The 23,870-nt window shown below is 39.0% G+C and overlaps 1 protein-coding gene across 11 annotated transcripts in view; it reads right to left on the minus strand.

Moving 5' to 3' along the window:
• Window positions 1-23,870, minus strand: part of NCALD (neurocalcin delta) — a 443,801-nt gene that overhangs the window by 168,898 nt on the left and 251,033 nt on the right. The window contains exon 5 of one of the 11 annotated variants that reach the window (XM_068525735.1): window positions 6,332-6,419. The exons of 9 other annotated variants lie outside the window; for them this stretch is intronic. The gene's annotated coding sequence lies outside the window, so the exon portion shown is untranslated. Of the gene's footprint in view, window positions 1-6,331; window positions 6,420-23,870 lie in introns of those variants that run through there. One more of the 11 variants, XM_068525740.1, reaches the window with a different exon arrangement.

Raw genomic sequence — 23,870 nt, forward strand, 5'->3', positions numbered from 1 at the left:
ATCCTGTAGGTGCTAAAAAGTGATCACAATCTGATCCAAGCTACTTTGGTGCTTTTAGGTGCTGTTATCTGTAACATGATACTTCTACGTGGAATAAGTGTGCTTACTATGTGACAGGCAATGCCAGGTGCTAGAATTATAATGATGAAAAAGCAGACCTGGGCCCTGTCCTCGTAGAGCTTATAGTCTAGGGCAGAGCTACCTAAAGTGTGGTCTGTGGACCAGCACCACCTCATGAACTATTTCTTATCAGCAACAGCACAAGTACAGAGATCGTCAGTAATTGTTCAGACAGTTTTACAGCATTGGACATAGCTGCACTACTCAAACGTGTGATCAAGTGGACGTGGCTCATTGAATGGGGTTTAGACCAGTTCAGATATGTGAATTTCACAGGGCGAGATCTAAGTACTGGTCATAGACAGGAAGATACATATTGTCCTGTAATAAACTGGAAATTTAAAAAAATCTAGTCCTTCTCATAGGTAGTTTGAGGAACACTAGTGTAGTGCTTTCCAAACATTATAGGAGAGAGAGAGAGATTAATTCCAACTGAGAAAATTTGGGAAAATTTCATGGAAGAAATGGTTCTTAAGCATGGATTGGAATCTAAGGGGTAGAGATCATAGCATGAGAGTGCTATAAAGGTAGAAAAATGCAAGGATGCCCTGGGCAACCTAGCTCATTGCAGCTGGAGTGTGATATGGAGACAGGGGCAAATGGAGGTAAAGGAGACACATCTGAAGAGATCGACTGCAGTCCAGTTAGTAGAGGGCTTTAAGTGCCATGAACAAGAATTAGAACTTTATTTTTGAGACAACTGGAAGTTCTTAAATATTTCTGAACATAATAGTGACATGAAAGAAGGCTCTATTTAACAAAATAACATTTGAGCTATATGAAACACTTTGAGTCAGAGGCCTTTAGGTGAAGTAAATAATAACAGTAAAAGGAATTTAAAATATAGTTCTCTTAATGGTGTCATATATTAGTCATACGTCTAAGTGAATTTATGTAATCTTAAGTCTTCCCAGGCACCACAGCATAGTAAAATACCACTTTAGAAGATTTAATCATGTACGATTAAAGTGATTTTGAAATGCCATTTCTTAGCTTAACAGTGACAGAGAGAACACGCATTCTTCCCGTTTTCAGAAACTTTGAGTAAACCACTGATATTAAGGGAACATTAAACCAATATACTATTGTAATAACTTACACTAAAATGTCAAGTACCATCACCAAAGAATACAAGGGTAGCACTTTTTTTCTCTCTGCTGTTTTCAGCTTCCTGTAAAACTAGGAATGAACTTGCTGAATGTGCCTCATTCAAATTTCTATGTGTCACCAAAAGGCTATTAATTCTTGCAGCTGACTGAGTAGGAGTCTTTTGTGGCATTAAGATTCCTATAAATGTATCTTTAAAAAAACAGTTGAGCCACTAAGTAAGTTTTAAACTTTGAGGATAAAATTTTGTCAGGCTTTGACAAATAAAACAAGGCCCTTAAAGTGTAAACCACCCCCGCCTCCCTCCCTGCCCCCCCCAAAAAACATATTACCATGTCAGGATTTCACACATTTGGCTGAATAAAAATCTAATTGTGGTTTCATAACATTATTTTTAATTATGATGTAAGAACTATAGAATTAGAAAGATACCATCCTGTTAAACTGAAAGCTATGCATTTAGAGTTGGACACGTTTGCAACACAACAACAACACAAAAGTTAAAGCAGCATTGTGAGTCCGTGATTATGATATACTAAAGAAATGGTTCTCAACTGAGAGTGATTTGGCCCCTTCCAGAAGACATCTGGCAATGTCTAGAGATGGCTGTCATAACTGGGGGGATACTACTGGTACCAGGTTGCCACTAAACATCCTACACTGCATAGGACAGCCCCTCACAACAAAATTATCTGGTCCAAAATGTTAACAGTGCTGCAGTTAAGAAATCCTGTACTAAAGGATCACACTAGCAACATTTCTATTATTCCTCTTGGCTTATATAGAAATAATCACTTTGATTTATGCAACCTGGAAATCAGAAGCAAGGAAGTTCCTGAAGATTAAAACAGATAATTATTATGCCTCCCTCTGATACAATGAACTACTCTCTGATTTTTGCAAACAAGACCTGAAGGTGACCCTCACAGGGGCTCTGGTTTATTAATTCCATCGATGGTAATAATTTATATGCAGGTATGAAACATTGTCACCAGGAAATCTTCAAGCAGATCTTCAAGCAGAAAAGACAGGCATGACTGAAACCTCAAACAAGGTTCCAGATAAGTACTATTTTCTGACTGTAAGTCACTGATGATTTTAAGATGTGCCATCAATTAAATAAGAGCTTTGGGGAATGCGGCAAAGAAACATCTCTCCTTAAATGTGTACATTGATTGTAAAATGTGAACCTTTTATAGAGATGGTAAATGTGCAAAATCTATAAAGTATTTTAAGTATATAATAAGATGTTTTAAGCTCTTTTTATAAAAAGAAATAGAAAGACTCTGGGATGCTCTCCCTCTGAGATCCTTTTCCATCAGTGTTAGCCTCAGTTATTTTCATTTTTTTCACTGCTCCCCTCCTCCTGCCCCCACCACTCCAGGAAGAGATGGTAAAGGTGCTGGTGAGCAGCGGCCTCACTAGCTCCTCAGAAACAAGAACATATGCAAATCTCTTAGCTTCCCTCTCTTATCTCATTCTCTTGGAATTTCTCCAAAGTCTTTGACTGTGAACTGAGTACTGTGAAGAACACCTGTGCTGAGCATGGTCCTAGATCTGCTAAAGGATATAACTCTATTTAACTAAACAGAGGAATAACCATACATAGATGCAATATGATATATATTTGAAATTATTTTTAAAATTCCATCGAAAGACCACTTAACACCATTTATTCATAAACAAAAATTTACTATGAAACCCATGTATTTGCTGCTTGTTCCACTAGAATTTAAGATCCATGTGAACAGGGATTTTTGTCTTGGGTTTATTGGCTGAATGGCTGAATGAGTGAATGAATACCATCTCCCAAACAGCAGAGGCATTATACAATTGCAAACTCCTTTTATTTTCACACTAATGACAGGAGACGATAGGACTAACTCCATGTTATTAACTACTCATGTTCATTCGTTCATTCATTCATTCTCTACTAAGTCTTTCACGATCTGCCCCTGCCACCTCTCTAGCTTTTCCTGCCCCACCCCGTTCTCCAGCGACACTGGCCTTGGCTCAGTTCCCAGTAAGCGCCAAGCTCCTTCTACCTCAGGGCCTCTGCCCAGAGCATTCTCCTCCCCATTCCCAACCTCTTCAGGTTTCTTCAGGGACGTCTTCCCCGATCACCACTTAGACTAGATGTAGGTAGTGCCTGTATTTTATAGTCTTGGTTTCCCATTTTTCTTTGTTTTTTTTTTCCCCCATCACAGTATTGATCACGTTTGTAAAATCTATTTGTGTAATTATTTGATTAACATCTTCCCTATACCGCACACTCAACTGTAGACAGAAACCATCCCTGCCTTGTTCCCCATTAAAATCCCCATCATTTAACACAGTGCCTGTCATACAGCAAGCACTCAATAAGTATTTATTGAATGAGTAAATGAATTAGGTTTCTAGGAACATGATCTGTTATTAAATATATGAGTCCATGTTATACTATATCATTCTCCACTAGGGCTCAAGTTAGTAGGTGCTTAATCAATACTTTATGGTTAATTGGAATCATCAGTTATCTACTACAAACTGCATTCTCCTAAGTCTACATGACACTAAAAGAACTTGTTGCAAAATTGCTGAGAAGTCAACTACTCTCTTTCTCTTCTTTTTTCTACAAACTAATAAAAGACCAGGTTTTTTTCCCATTGAATTTATTAGCTGTTTTGGCATTAAGAACGTGACTGACTGAAAAATCGTTGTCAGGGAATCAATTATTTGAGTGATCAGTATTTGTCTCTATTTGAAAACATCTGGAAGGATACTTTAATTATCCTTTAGATATTTGGTGTCTTGTGTTCTCAGCCTCTGAGATAATCTCTCCCCATTACTACTCCTGAACGAAAGGTATGCTATTGACGAAGTAGGTTTTTTTGATAGAGGCGGATTTCTGAGACATTGAAAATAAAGAGTAGTAAGCTCCTAGGCTAAGAGGATTAAAATAGCATTTTTTTAAGAGAAGAAGGAAAGAGGTCTTTAGTGCAGAAAACCGTAGAAAAAATATAATTCCATGTAATATCATGTAACTGAGAAGCTAGTCACATAGGAAGCGCTGGGGAAGAGTATGGATTTCTTGGGGATCCAGACAAAATAATTCTAGCCTAAGGGAGCTAAAGAGAGATACCCAGACAACAGGAAATCAGAAATGATTGTAAACCTAGAGTCTATTCATATATTTCACTTTAAAATAGCTTCTTTACATATATCTTTCCTATCTACTGTTGTCAGGAACTCTTGTCACTAGGTAATTTTTACAAGAGTGTCTGGAATTCTTGAACAAAATTCCAGAAAGCCCAGGAAATTGGGGCAGTGTTTGCTAACTTAGGCCATTCTTTTGGAAAGCCCCAGTTAGACAGTTTAGCCTCTGTTTAAGGGGTCATCCTCATCTTTGCCTTGCCCATTCCTCTCTCGAGGCAACAGAAGTTGAGCAGGAAGTGGCTCCTTCACTGCCTCAAGAGCTTTTTGGTCAATTTCTTATTCAAATCGTCCTCCTTTGGGTCTGGCAGATGCCTCAAATCTGGAGCACAAACTCCTGTAGCCTCTCCTTGCTCTGCATAAAGCAGAGATGAAGTAGAGTATATTTGGGGCTCACTCAAGAAGGGAATCTGCAGTGAGGAATCACCTGTCCCTGAGATCACAGACACAGAAGAGAAACTTGGATGCTTGAGGAGGGGCAGAAACAACCAGAAGCCAACAGCAGACATACTGATTCTCTACACCTTCACGTCAAGGGGAAGGGTTCTTATGTTGGATCATACTCATGCTTTACTGTCTTTGGGGACAAGAATGCATATTTTTCTATTATCCTTTAGTTTGATATCAGAAAGATCCAAGGAACTAATGCAATGGCTACTATCATGTTTAGGGTTGAGATCCATAAGTACTTCAAAATATCTCAAGCTGCCTGATCACTGCCAACTTAAATGCACAATTCTTTCTTGGGCTCCAGGAGAAACGCATTGGGGTTGAGGCTTAGTTATCAATGTCATGAGGAAAAAAAAAGATTTTGGTTAGCTTGACTTCAAATATTTTATTACTGTCCTATAAATCTCATTAAAAGAACTGGCCTATCCAATTTGGAATAAAGGCTTTTCACTTTCACCTTCACATTACATCCAGATGAGCCATGTTGCTCATCTAATGATTAAACCATAGAGACTTAATGGGGATGAAGGAAGTGGGATGAAAAAGAGCTAAGTACATTTAAGTTTCATTTTATATTGACTTATCTCCCTTCCCTCCAATATCAGCAAAATACAAACCAAAGTTTTGTTCTGGCCCAATTTACTTTAATATTTTTGCCATTTTTTCCTCATATAAAACTATTTGGCCAAGTAAATATTCATGCCTTGTTTACAAACAGTCACAAAAGGTATTACCAGGGCTTAAGCGATATTATCTTGCCTACAAATCTTGGCTGGCTCTCATCTGGGGCCATTAGCATATTTTGAAAAATTTCCAAGAAATTCATAAATCAGCAGATTTCCCTTCCTGAAAAGCCAATTTCCTAAACATTCAATGAAATGGCTTTTGAGACCCACATCAACAAAGTAGGAAAGTAATAATGTTCCTATCTTAACAGTAAATTCACTACTGCGGGTGCTGCTGCCCTCATTAGAATTTCAAAAGAATCTTTTCTGAATTAGAAAACATTCCATCTATTTGCTGCACAATATCCTCTTCAATTTTCCATGCCAAATGAGTAGATTTGGAAAGTAAGGAGGGGCACATAGTTATTGCCTTTTTTTCCAGGAAGCAAGTCAGGTTTTTACTTCTTTATAACTTCTCCTACTTCTTTTAAAGTAAATTTCTCTAGGTTTCTATTTAATCAGAGGCACCACAGAAGAGAAAATAATTTTTACAAAAGTACAATGGTGGCATAGTTTTTCTTTTTGGTAACATACAAATTCATCTACAGTTAAAAATGGAAATGTATACTTCACAACAAAGTTTTCATGGCAGATATAAATTACCATTTTCTATTTACCAAATACCAAAAACATATAAACACACAACAACTTAACTAGGATGCAACATCTTTGCATTCTGAATCATAATTTACACAATTTAAAACCCAGGCATTTGAGAGGTTAAGAAAGTAACTCACGATATGCAGTCACGCAGCGCCTCGGATCTCAGAGCCCTCTGCAGTTATCACGACAGATTTTATCACCCGCAGTTCTCTGGCCCTGTGACTGAGATCACTCATAATTAATGAATAACTTACTTGAACACCTGACAGCTCAGTAAGCGGTTTATGTAAGGCCGTTACTTTTATTTCTTCTGTAGTTGCCTTTGCAAACAGGAAACAGGAAACACACCTACAAGAACACTGACATATCTCAGCCTAATTGGTCTTTGGCTCAAAGTACTCAGGGCTGAGTCTTGTACAGCAGGGGCGATAAATACAGTCCCTAAGAGAGCAAGACTCAGGTCCTGGCATGTCAAAGTCTAAAATCCTTTAGACAGATGCCATGCAGGAAATGTATTACAAGCGTTCTTAGCAATATTCAGGCCTTATGGCCTTAATCCTGGAAGGACTATAAATTTCAGAATATATATTTATATATATATATATATATATTATACTTATAAATATATATATATATACATATGTGTGTATATATAAACATAAACATATAATACACTAAGTAATATATTATTTAAAATATATACATTATTTAAAATAATAAACATTAAAATAATACATATAATATTTTCCTGGAATATATGTGGAAACTATCATTCAGGAATCTTTTGGCTACAGATAACAGAAAACCCAACTCAAACTCACTTAAACAAATAAATAACAAGACATGGAAATATTTTGGTTCATTGAGCTGGGGAAGAAAAACCTGGATGTAGGGTTGGTTTTTGGAAAACAGAGGTTCACTATGTATATCACTTGACTCTCTGCAATTCTCTTAGCATGGCATTCTCTGTAGATTGATTTCATCTTGTGGCTGCCTTTCCTCATGGTGCAAAAAAATAGCTTCAGCAGTTTAAGACCACACATCCATCTTCCAAGAGTGTAGTGTTAGCATGCTGCCAGCCTCAAGCTCTGAAGTCATTCTGACTGCCCATCGCTTAATCAGTCACGATACTTTGCTGAATGACTTTCAACTAATCTAGCCTTATCCTTAGAGGAGAGGGTAGGACACTCCAAAGAAAAATCACATGGAAAGGCATTCAGATTACTAAGAGGAAGAGAAAAGGAGGAAAGGAATATTGGAGGAAATCAACAAATGTCCACTACAACAATGTTTGGCAATAATCTGCATCTGAAGACTGGTGTTTGAGGATGTGTATCTATGAAAATACTGGATCTTGGGCTATCTAAAGATGTCTGAAAGAGAATGAGCTGAGGTTTAAGAGATATTGATTACCCAAGAGGGAGATTCAACAAGATGGCGGACGAGTAAGACGCGGAGATTGCCTTCCTTCCCACAGATACAGTAGAAATACATCTACACGTGGAACTGCTCCTACAGAACACCCACTGAACGCTGGCAGAAGACGTCAGACCTCCCAAAAGGCAAGAAACTCCCCACGTACTTGGGTAGGGCAAAAGAAAGAAGAAATAACAGAGACAAAAGAATAGGGATGGGACCTGCACCAGTGGGAGGGAGCTGTGAAGGAGGAAAGGTTTCCACACACTAGGAAGCCCCTTCGTGGGCAGAGACTGCTGGTGGCAGAGGGGGGAAGCTTCGGAGCCACGGAGGAGAGCGCAGCCACAGGGGTGCAGAGGGCAAAGCGGAGAGATTCCCCCACAGAGGAGCGGCGCCGAGCAGCACTCACCAGCCCGAGAGGCTTGTCTGCTCACCCGCCGGGGCGGGCGGGGACTGGGAGCTGAGGCTCGGGATTTGGTGCTAGCCGGGAGGGAGTCCGGGAAAAAGTCTGCAGCTGCCGAAGAGGCAAGAGACTTTTTCTTGCCTCTCTGTTTTGCGGCGCGCAAGGAGAGGTGATTCAGAGCGCCGCCTAAACGAACTCCAGAGACGGGCGCAAGCCGCGGCTATCAGTGCGGATCCCACAGCAACAGGGGCGCAGAGGGAAAAACGGAGAGATTCCCGCACAGAGGCTCGGCACCGAGCAGCGCTCACCAGCCCGAGAGGCTTGTCTGCTCACCTGCTGGGGCGGGCGGGGACTGGGAGCTGAGGCTCGGGCTTCGGTGCTAGCCGGGAGGGAGTCCGGGAAAAAGTCTGCAGCTGCCGAAGAGGCAAGAGACTATTTCTTGCCTCTTTGTTTCCCGGCGCGCAAGGAGAGGGGATTCAGAGCGCTGCCTAAACGAACTCCAGAGACAGGCGCGAGCCGCGGCTATCAGCGCGGACCCCAGAGGCGGGCACGAGCCGCGGCTAACAGCGCGGACCCCAGAGACGGGCACGAGCCGCGGTTATCAGCACGGACCCCAGAGACGGGCAGGAGACGCTAAGGCTGCTGCTGCCGCCACCAAGAAGCCTGTGTGCAAGCACAGGTCACTCTCCACACCGCCCCTCCCGGGAGCCTGAGCAGCTCGCCACTGCCAGGGTCCCGCCGTGATCCAGGGACAACTTCGCCGGGAGAACGCACGGCGCGCCTCAGGCTGCTGCAACGTCACGCCGGCCTCTGCTGCCGCAGGCTCGCCCCGCCTCCTCTGTACCCCTCCCTCCCCGCGGCCTGGGTGAGCCAGAGCCCGCGAAGCAGCTGCTCCTTTAACCCCGGTCTGTCTGGGCGGGGAACAGACGCCCTCAGGCGACCTACACGCAGAGGCGGGTCCAAATCCAAAGCTGATCTCCAGGAGCTGTGCGAACAGAGAAGAGAAAGGGAAATCTCTCCCAGCAGCCTCAGAAGCAGCGGATTAAAGCTCCACAAACAACTTGATGTGCCTGCATCTGTTGAATACCTAAATAGACAACGAATCATCCCAAATTCAAGAGGTGGACTTTGGGAGCAGGATATATTAATTTTTCCCCTTTTCCTTTTTTTGTGAGTGTATATGTGTATGCTTCTGGGTGAGATTTTGTCTGTATAGCTTTGCTTTCACCATTAGTCCTAGGGTTAGGTCTGCCCGTGTTTTTTTTTTTTTTTTTTTTTACTTAAAAATTTTTTTTTCCTAATAAATGTTTTCTTAATAATTTTTTCCTTATTTTCTATTTTTATAAATTAAAAAAATTTTTTAATAAGTTTTTTCATATTTTTTATTTTAAAAACTTAAAAATTTTTTTCTTAATAAATTTTTTCTTAATTTTTTTCTTATTTTTTACTATAAAAATTAATAAATCTATTTTTAAAAATTAAAAAAAAATTTTTTTTCTGAATACATTTATTCTGAAAAATTTTTTTTCTTATTTTTTATTATAATAGCTTTATTTTATTTTATTTTATCCTCTTTCTTTCTTTCTTTCTATTTTTTTCTCCCTTTTATTCTGAGTTGTGTGGATGAAAGGCTCTTGGTGCTCCAGCCAGGCATCAGGGCTGTGCCTCTGAGGTGGGAGAGCCAACTTCAGGACACTGGTCCACAAGAGACCTCCCAGCTCCACGTAATACCAAACAGCGAAAATCTCTCAGAGATCTCCATCTCAACATCAAGACCCAGCTTCACTCAACGACCAGCAAGCTACAGAGCTGGACAACCTATGCCAAACAACTAGCAAGACAGGAACACAGCCCCATCCATTAGCAGAGAGGTTGCCTAAAAACATAATAAGGCCACAGACTCCCCAAAGCACACCACCAGATGTGGACGTGCCCACCAGAAAGACAAGATCCAACCTCATCCACCAGAACACAGGCACTAGTCCCCTCCACCAGGAAGTCTACACAACCCACTGAACCAACCTTAGCCACTGGGGACAGATACCAAAAACAACGGGAACTACGAACCTGCAGCCTGTGAAAAGGAGACCCCAAACACAGTAAGATAAGCAAAATGAGAAGACAAAAAACCACACAGCAGGTGAAGGAGCAGGGTCAAAACACACCAGACCTAACAAATGAAGAGGAAATAGGCAGTCTACCTGAAAAAGAATTCAGAATAACGATAGTAAAGATGATCCAAAATCTTGGAAATAGAATAGAGAAAATGCAAGAAACATTTAACAAGGATGTAGAAGAACTAAAGAGGAACCAAGCAATGATGAAAAACACAATAAATGAAATTAAAAATACTCTAGACGGGATCAATAGCAGAATAACTGAGGCAGAAGAACGCATAAGTGACCTGGAAGACAGAATGGTGGAATTCACTGCTGTGGAACAGAATAAAGAAAAAAGAATGAAAAGAACTGAGGACAGTCTCAGAGACCTCTGGGACAACATTAAGTGCACCAACATTCGAATTATAGGGGTCCCAGAAGAAGAAGAGAAAAAGAAAGGGAGTGAGAAAATATTTGAAGAGATTATAGTTGAAAACTTCCCTAATATGGGAAAGGAAATAGTTAATCAAGTCCTGGAAGCACAGAGAGTCCCATACAGGATAAATCCAAGGGGAAACACGCCAAGACACATATTAATCAAACTATCAAAAATTAAATATAAAGAAAACATATTAAAAGCAGTAAGGGAAAAACAACAAATAACACACAAGGGAATCCCCATAAGGTTAACAGCTGATCTTTCAGCAAAAACTCTGCAAGCCAGAAGGGAGTGGCAGGATATACTTAAAGTCATGAAGGAGAAAAACCTACAACCAAGGTTACTCTACCCAGCAAGGATCTCATTCAGATTTGATGGAGAAATTAAAACCTTTACAGACAAGCAAAAGCTGAGAGAGTTCAGCACCACCAAACCAGCTTTACAACAAATGCTAAAGGAACTTCTCTAGGCAAGAAACACAAGAGAAGGAAAACACCTACAATAACAAACCCAAAATATTTAAGAAAATGGGAATAGGAACATACATATCAATAATTACCTTAAATGTAAATGGATTAAATGCTCCCACCAAAAGACACAGACTGGCTGAATGGATACAAAAGCAAGACCCATATATATGCTGTCTACAAGAGACCCACTTCAGACCTAGAGACACTTACAGACTGAAAGTGAGGGGATGGAAAAAGATATTCCATGCAAATGGAAATCAAAAGAAAGCTGGAGTAGCAATTCTCATATCAGACAAAATAGACTTTAAAATAAAGACTATTACAAGAGACAAAGAAGGACACTATATATATATATAATGATCAAGGGATCGATCCAAGAGGAAGATATAACAATTGTAAATATTTATGCACCCAACATAGGAGCACCTCAATACATAAGGCAAATACTAACAGCCATAAAAGGGGAAATCGACAGTAACACAATCATAGTAGGGGACTTTAACACCCCACTTTCACCAGTGGACAGATCATCCAAAATGAAAATAAATAAAGAAACACAAGCTTTAAATGATACATTAAACAAGATGGACTTAATTGATATTTATAGGACATTCCACCCAAAAACAACAGAATACACATTTTTCTCAAGTGCTCATGGAACATTCTCCAGGATAGATCATATCTTGGGTCACAAATCAAGCCTTGGTAAAGTTAAGAAAATTGAAATCGTATCAAGTATCTTTTCTGACCACAACGCTATGAGACTAGATATCAATTACAGGAAAAGATCTGTAAAAAACACAAACACATGGAGGCTACACAATACACTACTTAATAACGAAGTGATCACTGAAGAAATCAAAGGGGAAATCAAAAAATACCTAGAAACAAATGACAATGGAGACACAATGACCCAAAACCTATGGGATGCAGCAAAAGCAGTGTTAAGAGGGAAGTTTATAGCAATACAAGCCTACATCAAGAAACAGGAAACATCTCGAATAAACAACCTAACCTTGCACCTAAAGCAATTAGAGAAAGAAGAGCAAAACAACCCCAAAGCTAGCAGAAGGAAAGAAATCATAAAGATCAGATCAGAAATAAATGAAAAAGAAATGAAGGAAACAATAGCAAAAATCAATAAAACTAAAAGCTGGTTCTTCGAGAAGATAAACAAAATTGATAAACCATTAGCCAGACTCATCAAGAGAAAAAGGGAGAAGACTCAAATCAATAGAATTAGAAATGAAAAAGGAGACGTAACCACTGACACTGCAGAAATACAAAAGATCATGAGAGATTACTACGAGCAACTCTATGCCAATAAAATGGACAACCTGGAAGAAATGGACAGATTCTTAGAAATGCACAACCTACCGAGACTGAACCAGGAAGAAATAGAAAATATGAACAGACCAATCACAAGCACTGAAATTGAAACTGTGATTAAAAATCTTCCAACAAATAAAAGCCCAGGACCAGATGGCTTCACAGGCGAATTCTATCAAACATTTAGAGAATAGCTAACACCTATCCTTCTCAAACTCTTCCAAAATATTGCAGAGGGAGGAACACTCCCCAACTCATTCTACGAGGCCACCATCACCCTGATACCAAAACCAGACAAAGATGTCACAAAGAAAGAAAACTACAGGCCAATATCACTGATGAACATAGATGCAAAAATCCTCAACAAAAAACTAGCAAACAGAATCCAACAGCACATTAAAAGGATCATACACCATGATCAAGTGGGGTTTATCCCAGGAATGCAAGGATTCTTCAATATACGCAAATCAATCAATGTGATACATCATATTAACAAATTGAAGGAGAAAAACCATATGATCATATCAATAGATGCAGAGAAAGCTTTTGACAAAATTCAACACCCATTTATGATAAAAGCCCTGCAGAAAGTAGGCATAGAGGGAACTTTCCTCAACAGAATGAAGGCCATATATGACAAACCCACAGCCAACATCGTCCTCAATGGTGAAAAACTGAAACCATTTCCACTAAGATCAGGAACAAGACAAGGTTGCCCACTCTCACCACTATTATTCAACATAGTTTTGGAAGTGTTAGCCACAGCAATCAGAGAAGACAAAGAAATAAAAGGAATCCAAATCGGAAAAGAAGAAGTAAAGCTGTCACTGTTTGCAGATGACATGATACTATACATAGAGAATCCTAAAACTGCTACCAGAAAACTACTAGAGCTAATCAATGAATCTGGTAAAGTAGCAGGATACAAAATTAATGCACAGAAATCTCTTGCATTCCTATATACTAATGATGAAAAATCCGAAAGTGAAATTAAGAAAACACTCCCATTTACCATTGCAACAAAAAGAATAAAATATCTAGGAATAAACCTACCTAAGGAGACAAAAGACCTGTATGCAGAAAATTATAGGACACTGATGAAAGAAATTAAAGATGATACAAATAGATGGAGAGATATACCATGTTCTTGGATTGGAAGAATCAACATTGTGAAAATGACTCTACTACCCAAAGCAATCTACAGATTCAGTGCAATCCCTATCAAACTACCACTGGCATTTTTCACAGAACTAGAACAAAAAATTTCACAATTTGTATGGAGACACAAAAGACCCCGAATAGCCAAAGCAATATTGAGAACGAAAAGTGGAGCTGGAGGAATCAGGCTCCCTGACTTCAGACTATATTACAAAGCTACAGCAATCAAGACAGTTTGGTACTGGCACAAAAACAGAAATATAGATCAATGGAACAGGATGGAAAGCCCAGAGATAAACCCACACATATATAAAGGAGGCAAGCATATACAGTGGAGAAAAGACAGCCTCTTCAATAAGTGGTGCTGGGAAAATTGGACAGGTACATGTAAAAGTATGAAATTAGAACACTCCCTGACACCATACAGAAAAATAAACCAAAATGGATTAAAGACCTAAGTGTAAAGCCAGACACTATCAAACTCTTAGAGGAAAACATAGGCAGAACACTCTATGACATACATCACAGCAAGATCCTTTATGACCCAGCTCCTAGAGAAATGGAAATAAAAACACAAATAAACAAATGGGACCTAATGAAACTTAAAAGCTTTTGCACAGCAAAGGAAACCATAAACAAGACAAAAAGACAACCCTCAGAATGGGAGAAAATATTTGCAAATGAAGCAACTGACAAAGGATTAATCTCCAAGATTTACAAGCAGCTCATGCAGCTCAATAACAAAAAAACAAACAACCCAATCCAAAAATGGGCAGAAGACCTAAACAGACATTTCTCCAAAGAAGATATACAGATGGCCAACAGACACATGAAAGAATGCTCAACATCATTAATCATTAGAGAAATGCAAATCAAAACTACAATGAGGTATCATCTCACACCGGTCAGAATGGCCATCATCAAAAAATCTACAAACAATAAATGCTGGAGAGGGTGTGGAGAAAAGGGAACCCTCTTGCACTGTTGGTGGGAATGTAAATTGATACAGCCACTATGGAGAACAGTATGGAGGTTCCTTAAAAAACTAAAAATAGAACTACCATACGACCCAGCCATCCCACTACTGGGCATATACCCTGAGAAAACCATAATTCAAAAAGAGTCATGTACCAAAATGTTCATTGCAGCTCTATTTACAATAGCCAGGACATGGAAGCAACCTAAGTGTCCATCATCGGATGTATGGATAAAGAAGATGTGGCACATATATACAATGGAATATTACTCAGCCATAAAAAGAAATGAAATGGAGGTATTTGTAATGAGGTGGATGGAGTTAGAGTCTGTCATACAGAGTGAAGTAAGTCAGAAAGAGAAAAACAAATACAGTATGCTAACACATATATATGGAATCTAAGGAAAAAAAAAAAAAAGGTCATGAAAACCTAGTGGCAAGGTGGGAATAAAGACACAGACCTACTAAAGAATGGACTTGAGGATATGGGGAGGGGGAGGGGTGAGATGTGACAGGGTGAGAGAGTGTCATGGACATATATACACTACCAAATGTAAAGTAGATAGCTAGTGGGAAGCAGCCACATAGCACAGGGAGATCAGCTCGGTGCTTTGTGACCGCCTGGGGGGGTGGGAGGGAGGGAGATGCGGGAGGGAGGAGATATGGGAACATGTGTATATGTGTAGCTGATTCACTTTGTTATAAAGCAGAAACTAACACACCATTGTGAAGCAATTATACTTCAATAAAGATGTTTGAAAAAAAAAAAAAAAAAAGAAAGGGTGTTGGGGCTTCCCTGATGGCACAGTGGTTAAGAATCCACCTGCCAATGCAGGGGACATGGGTTTGAGCCCTGGTCCAGGAAGATCCCACATGCTGCAGAGCAACTAAGCCTGTGCGCCACAACTACTGAACCTGCACTCTAGAGCCCGTGTGCCACAACTACTGAAGCCCACATGCATATAGCCTGTGCTCCACAAGAGAAGCCACCGCAATGAGAAGCCTGTGCACTGCAACGAAGAGTAGCCCCTGCTCGCTGCAACCAGAGAAAAGCCTGCGTGCAGCAACAAAGACCCAACACAGCCAAAAATAAAATAAATAAAATAAAATAAATAAATTTATTAAAAAATAAGAAAGAAAAGAAAGGGTGTTGGATCTTGTCAAAAACTTTTTCTGCATCTATTGAGATAATCATGTGGGTTTTGTTTTTTATTCTATTGACATTGTGTATTACATTAATTGACTTCCAGGTGTTAAACCAACCTTGCATTCCTCAGATAAATCCTACCTGGTCATGGTGTGTAATTCTTTTTATATGTTGCTAGATTTGGTTTGCTAGCATTTTGTTGAGGGTGCATTTTTGCATTGATATTCACAAAGGAATTTGGTCTGTAGTTTTCTGTTCTTGCAATGTCTTTGTTTGATTTTGGTATCAGGGTAATGCTGGCCTCACAGAATGAGTTGGAAAGCATTCTGTTGTATTTTTTGGAAGAGTTTGTGAAGAATTGGTATAAATTCTTTCTTAAATGTTTGGTAGAATTGACCAGTGAAACTATCTGGGCTTTAGCTTTTCTTTGTGGGTAGTTTTTTGATTACTAATTTAATCTCTTTATTTGATATGGGTCTATTCAAATTTTAAAATTTTCTCTTGAGTCATTTTCAGCAGTCTGTGTCTTTCTAAGAACTTGCCCATTTCATATAAGTTATCTAATATATCGGCATACAATTGTTCATAGTTTTTCTTTATAATCCTTTTTATTTACGTACGGTTGGTAGTAATATCCACTCTTTCATTCTGATTTTAGCAATTTGAATATTCTATTTTTCTTTGTCAATTTTTGTTAATTTTGTTGATCTTTTCAAATAACCAACTTTCGGTTTTATTGATTTTTCTCTATTGTTTCCGTCTTCCTGATTTCTTTAATTTCTGCTCTAATATTTATTATTTCCTTCCTTCTTCCTGCTTCAGTTTTAGTTTGCTTTTTTCCTCCAGTATCTTAGGATGGAAGGTTAGGTTATTGATTTGAGATCTGTTCTTTTTTCATATAGACATTTATAGCTATATATTTTCCTACAGACACTGCCTTAGCGGTATCTCCATTTTCATTCATATCAAGATATTTTAAAATTTTCATTTTTATTTATACTTTGATCTATTGATTATTTAGGATTATGTTATTTAATTTTCACATATTGTGAGTTTCCCAAATTACTTTCTGTTATTGATTTCTAATTTAATTCCATTATGGTCAGAGAACATACTTGTTTATTTTAATCATTTTAAATTTATTAAAGCCTGTTTTATGTTATAACATAAAAAAAAAAAAGAGAGAGATATTGATTACCCAAGTCTTTGCATTTAGTAAGACTTTCTATTAACATTAGGTTTGCTCTCTGAGAAAATAGTTCAGAATGTTTTCACTTTGTTTACGAAACACATTTTATAATGTATGAAATGCTCTTGCATGTGATCTTCCATTTTGTTATCCAAACAACCCTGCTAGGGGGATAGGCAATCCTGGCAGGAGCTTAGAGAGTGGGGCAGACACTGCTGATCAACTATCCAGCACCCAGTCTACCCTTTGTCCTAACTGAACCTTGATTTTGCTCAGGGCAGCAATTTGCCCTGTTTAAACTACAGCTAAGGATGGGCAGGTGGAACAGTTTGGGCCCCTGGAGATGTAAGCTGGAGGTACTAGGTAGAGTTCCTGGAAAAGCTCTTTTAAAGGGCTCTGGCATTTGCTTTTTGCTCTTTGCCTTTCCTGTTCTTATGCCTGAAACTGAGCAGAGACTTGCCAACAGAAAGAGCTGCAGGAAGCAGTGCCAGGACAGGAAAATGTGAACTGTAATTGACCAACTGCTGGGGTCTCCCTGGGGACAACTCTGAGAGTTAAACACTCCAGGGGGGCACAGTCATTGTGGGGGCGTCCTCAAAATACTGCGAGATTTACTTCCAGGAGCTCTACCAGATATCCACAGTAAATACCAGAGAAAAATCCCCTCAGGCTTCTGGAAGGGGGAGGGGAAAATGAACATTTTCGAAATATGTCATAACACTCTGTTCTTGCCTTCAGGGGAAACTAGTTAACCAGAGCCTAACCTGCTAGAAGATCCTCAGAGCCTAACTGACCTGGGGAAGGGAAATACTCAGCTCTAGACTCCTCTAGGCTTCCACTGTGGGAGAAGGGAACTGCTCAACTGCAGCCCACTCTAGCCATCCTGTCCCACCTAAGTGAGGAGAAAAAAACTGAGAAACGCTTGTGAACTTGGCAGTCCAAAGGCACAGGCTCACCAAAAGACTGAGACCTAATTGTAGGGTGCATAGAACGCTTCTTTTCCCTGAAAACTCGCTACCACATTCCTGAAGATCTATTTACAGCAGTTCCTTTTACCCGGTACATCATGTCTGGCTATCAAGAAAAAATTATAAGGCATACCAAAAGAAAAGAAAAAGCCACACAATTTTTAGAGACAGAGCATCAGAACCAGCATGGCAGGGAAGTTGGAACTGAAAGATAACAGAGCTCTCACAGAGGTTGGAATAATTTACTGAGCCAAAAGTCAAGGAGGAGCCATACCTAAAGATCAATTCCAGAGGGATTAAGGATTTAGCTGAAAAAGCAAAATGTTAAAACTTGTAGAAGAAAATATAGGATAACATCTTTCTGACCTCCAAATGGGAAGAGTTCTTAAGGCTAAGTTCAAAAGTGCTAATCACGAATGGAAAGATTGATAAATTTGCCTACTCTACCATTAAGTTCTTCTGTTTATGGCAAGGTAACAATAAAGAAAGAAGACATACCAATATCTGAGCCAAGTTTGCAACCTGTGAAATCAACAAAAGACCAGTATTCAGATTATATAAAGAAATGTTACAAATCAGTAAGAAAAGGACAACACAATAGAAAAATGAGCAACAGATCTGACACATCATCCCAGAGAAGAAAAATATGAATGATGAACAGTTTTCTTTCTTCCTTTCTGATCTGCCTTTTATTTTGTCTTCTTACTTTATTGCACTGTGTAGAACTTCCAGTTCTATGTTGAATAGGAGTTGTGAAAGAGGGCATCCTTTGCCTGCTCCTGATCTTATGAGGAAAGGATTTAGTTTTTTACCGTTAAGTTTAAAAATCAATTTTAGGACGTTCCCCTCTATTCCTATTTTTCTGAGAGTTTTTCTTTTCTTTTTTTTTAAATCATGAATGGGTGTTGAATTTTGTCAAACAATTTTTCTGCTTCAATTAGTATAACTCTGATACTTTTTCTTTAGACTGTTTATATGGTTGATTATACTGACTGCTTTTCATATTGAATGATCTTTGCATTCCTAGAATAAACATCACTTGATCATGGTATATAATTATTTTTATTAACTGCTGAATGCTATTTGCTAATATTTGTTAAGGAATTTTGCATCTATCTTCATGAGAGTCATTAGTCTCTACTTTTCTTATGTTGTACTGTCTTTTTCCAGTTTAGGTATCAGAATTGCTTCATATAATGAATTGGGGAGTGTTCCCTCCTTATATTTTCTGGAAGAGATTTATAGGATTAACATTAACTCTTCTTTAAATATTTGGTAGAATTTTCCAGTGAAACCCTCTGGGCCTGGAATTTTCTGTTTGGGGAGTTTCTAAACTAATTCAATTTCCTTAGTTATAAGACCCTTCAAATTATCTACCTTACACTGTGTGAGTTGTGGTTGTTGGTGCTTTTCAGGAAATTGGTCCATTTCACCTAAGTTGTGAAACTTTTATGTGTAGATTTATTTGTAAATATTCCTTTAATATTCTTTTGACATCAGGAGGTCTGTAGTCATGTCTCCTTTTTGATTCCAGATATTGGTAATTTGTGTCTTCTTTTTCTTTGTCAGTGTGCTGGAGGTTTATCAATTTTGTTGATCTTTACAAGGAAGCAGTTTTTTGTTTGACCTATTTTCTCTATTATTTTTCTCTTTTCAGTTTTATTGATTTCTGATCTTTTCTTTATTATGTTCTTCTTTTTGCCTGCTTTGGGTTCATCATCTCTTCTTTTTTCCTAGTTTCTTGAAAAACTAGTTTCTGGAGATGGGAGCTTAGATTATTGATTTGAGACTTTCCTCTTTTCTAATGCAAATATTTTAGTGCTATAAATTTTCCTCTCAGAACTGCTTTAGCTGAGTCTCACAAATTTTGATATACTGTATTTTCATTTCCATTCACTTCAATGTATTTTTTTAAATTTCCTTGAGACTTCCTCTTTGACCCACAGATTATTTAGAAGTTTGTTTTTTCAATTCCAAATGTTTAGAGATTGTCATCTTTCTGTTATTGATTTCCATTTTGATTCCACTGTAGTCAGAGAATACACTCTTCATGATTTTAATTTTTTTTTAATTTGTTGAAGTTTGTTTTATGGTTTATGGGCTATCTTGGCATATATTTTGTGGTGCTTGAAAAGAACATCTTTTCTGCTGTTGTTGGTGAGATTCTATACATATAAATTAGATCTAGTTGATTGGTAGTGTTGTGTTCTTCTCTATGATGCTGGTTTTCTGTCTAGTTGTTCTATTAATTGTTGAGAGAGGTTTGTTGAGGTTTCCAACTCTAATTGTGGATTTGTCTATTCTGGTAGTTTTTGCAGTTTCGTTTCACAAATTTTGCTCTGTTGTTTGGTACATATTTAGGAGTTGCATGCAAAATATGTATCTTTGCTGTATCTTTTTGGTGGACTGACCCTTTTATCATTATGTAATGTCCCTCTCTGTTCCTGGTCTTTTTCTTTGCTCTGAAGTCTTCTTCTTTTTATAAATTTATTTATTTTATTTTATTTATTTTATTTTTGGCTGCGTTGGGTCTTCGTTGCTATGCGTGAGCTTTTCTCTGGTTGTGGCGAGTGGGGGCTACTCTTAGTTGCGGTGCACAGGCTTCTCATTGTGGTGGCTTCTCTTGTTGTGGAGCACGGGCTCTAGGCGTTGTGGCACACGGGCTCAGTAGTTGTGGCTCGCGGGCTCTAGAGTGCAGGCTCAGTAGTTGTGGCACACGGGCTTAGTTGCTCCATGGCATGTGGGATCTTCCCGGACCAGGGCTCGAGCCCATGTCCCCTGCATTGGCAGGTAGGTTTTTAACCACTGCACCACCAGGGAAGCCCTGCTCTGAAGTCTTCTTTATCTGATTTTAATATAACCACTCCTGCTTTCTTTTGATTAATGTTTGCAAGGTATATCATTTTCCATCTTTTTACTCTCACCCTCCTATATTATTATATTTGAAGGTAGTTTCTTGTAGATAGCATATAGTTAAGTCATTTTTTTAATCCACTGTGTTAATCTCCATCTTATAAATTGTATATTTAGACTACTTACATTTAATGTAATTATGATATGCTTGAGCTGAAGTCTGCCACTTTATTTTTTGTTTTCTGTTCTCTATTTTCTCTTTATTTTCATTTTCCAATATTATTGTGGACACTTGAACATTTTTCAGAATTCCATCTATAATGTTTTTTCAGTATATCTCTTTGTATAGCTTATTTAATGGTTGCTTTCCACACTACATTAAATATACGTAACTTACCAGTGTACTGTTGATGTTATACCAGTTCAAGTAAACTCCTTACCTCCCTTTACATCCTTTTACTCTCCCACATTTATAAAGTAATTTTTAAAAATATCTCCTCTACATACATTGAAAGTCATATCAGACAGTGTTATAATTTTTGCTTCAATCATCACACATAATTTAGAAAACTTAGGAAAAGGAAAGTTTATAGTATTTACTCCTATTTTTATTTTTTGTATTATTCTTTCTTCCTTCTAGTGTTCCAAGATTCCCACTTTTATCAGTTCCTTTTTGCTTAGAGACTTTCTTTAGCTATTTTGTTAAGATAAGCCTGCTGGTGACAAATTCCTAGGTTTTCCTTCAACTGAGAATGTCTTAATTTCCTCTTAATTCCTGAAGGATATTTCTACTGGATATAGAATTCTGGGTTGACAGCTCTTTTCTTTCAGCATTTGAAAAATATTCTCCCACTTCCTTCTGGCCTCCATGGTTTCTAATGACAAATCCACCATCATTATAACTTTTTCCCCCTATAGATAAGGTTTCATTTCTCTCTTGCTGTTTTCAAGATCTTTTCCTTGCCTTTATTTTTCAGAAGTTTGACTATAATGTGTCTTTGTGTTGATCTCTTTGGGTTAATCTTGTTGGGATTTCACTCAACTTCTTGACACTATAGGTCTGTGTCTTTTGCCAAATTTGGAAAACGTTCAGCCTTTGTTTCTTTGAATACCTTTTTAGCCTTGTCCTCCTTCTCTCCTTCCAGGAATGATGGTACATTCGCTAAACAATTTTCTGGTTTTAGGGTTGGTAATTTCTGTTATTTTATCTGTAAGTTCACTGATCCTTTCCTCTGTCCTCTCCATTCTACTGTTGAGCCCATGTATTGATTTTTTTTACTTCATTTATTATGTTTTTCAGTTTCTAGGAAACTGAAAATGATAATAAAATTTTACAAAGAACACAAAAATCCAGCCAAAACATTTTTTTTTTTTTGAAGCTGCAAAAGGAAACAGCTATATTCTGCTTCCTAAGAAATGAATACCTTGGTGACCAGGCAAAGGGTCTTGCTTCAGTTCAACAGCCTTCTGTTAGAACCTGTCCTGGGATTTCCTCTCCAGAGCAATGTGGCTGTTCTGGTCATGACTGCCTCCAGGGGACAGGACAGGCAGTTGAGGTAGGAACAAGCAGTATTTCAGCAGTAAGCCATAACTTACCATGGTGCTATAAAGCTTTCTTCTTCTGGCCTTTTCATCCTCACCCCACCTAATGGTACTTCAGTCCTTCAGTTCCCTCAGATCCCAGACTCTTTGCATGAATTTTTATACTTTTCTCTCCTCTTGCATACTTTTCCTCTGCCATTCTGCTTGTTTACCTGGTCTCTTACCCATTTTTGCTTGCATTATGACACTTCATGCATGTGTGGATTCCCTGACCCAGCTCCTTAACTGGGGCCCTTGAGCTAGCTAAACACCACCTACACATTTTAATGGGTTTATTTTTCCCAACACTTGTGTTGCTCTCCAAAGCTAATGGAGTACAGATCTTTCTTTCTTCTCTTCAAGGTCGGGGCTAGGGATGTTAATTTTAAAGGTCCATAGTCTCCTCTCTCTAGGAGATACTTCTATGAGGTCACCAGCTGCTTCTGATATGTGCTCCTTCCATCCCAAGCCCCACAACTAGAGGCAAGAAGAGAAATGGGTGGGAGGACATATTAACACTGAAAAGCTTGATAAATACTAACAGCAAATACTAAAAATAACTAGGCAGAAGTAGTCTACTTTTAGGAATTTCATTTGTGCCTTTGTGTTGGGGGCGAGGAGGAGGGAGAGAGAGAGGGCTGTGGAGAAGGGGCTGGAAATGTTAATGTTCTCTGGAGGTAGAGGGCCTAAGAGCTTCCCCAGGCAGACAGTACCACCACCCCCCCTCCCTGAAATAGCTCTTCCTCTTTCTCAGCTTTCTCGGGCTTCTGCAGCTCTGCAAATGGCCCCTCCCTGTGCTGCAAACAGCATCCCTACTCTTGCCAGCAGAGAGGAAAAGCAGCTAAAAGACTGCAGGCTGCTTTGCTCCTCAGCCTCACCCTCTCCTAACTGCAGAATATCCTGGCCATTTTTGACCTCAGCTTCTGGAGATTAGAGAGTGGTTGGGATCAGTGTGTGCTGCCTACATATCAGTGAGTCCCTGGTACGCTGGGTGTGACATGGCAGAGTCATTAACCCCACATGACACAATCTGCACGGTGGAGACAGGAAATCACAGACTAGGAAATTCACATGTCTCCCAAAATGCCTTCTAGGACTGGCAGCCCCTGCTGCCCACTTCTAGGACTGTGACGTGGATAAATGACCACGATCATTTCATGGCCAGGATCTCCTAATTTAACAAAATGGAGGAGAGCAAGTCTGTTCAATTCTGTTTCTGTCATTTTCCCTTCCCTAGTGAGCAATACAATTATGTTATGAATCGATATGGCTCGCTACAGCAGGAGGAAAATACAACGTGAGGGAAATAAATGGTTCCCGCTTGGATGAATTATATGTACTTTTGAGCGTTTCATCATATCTGTCCTGTGCAACCAGCAAAAGGGAAGTATCTCAAGCCTGAGTCTTCCCCTCCTGCTCCCCTAACCCTTCCTCCATAACACGCACTCTCAATAGCACAGCTGGACAGCAATAAAAGAAATAAAAAGTGTTCCTTCCTCTTCCCTACTCTCAAAGTCTCCACATCTTTATCCATCTCCCCCTCCTTCCTTCATGACTTGGAGGATGAAGGAGCATCCTCCATGCAAAGGTTAATCTCTCTGTCCGGATTCTCCCCGCCAGCATCATCCACAGCTTGATCCATCCC

The sequence above is a fragment of the Eschrichtius robustus genome, chromosome 17 (genome assembly GCF_028021215.1).
Source record: "Eschrichtius robustus isolate mEscRob2 chromosome 17, mEscRob2.pri, whole genome shotgun sequence".
Classification (NCBI taxonomy): domain Eukaryota; kingdom Metazoa; phylum Chordata; class Mammalia; order Artiodactyla; family Eschrichtiidae; genus Eschrichtius; species Eschrichtius robustus.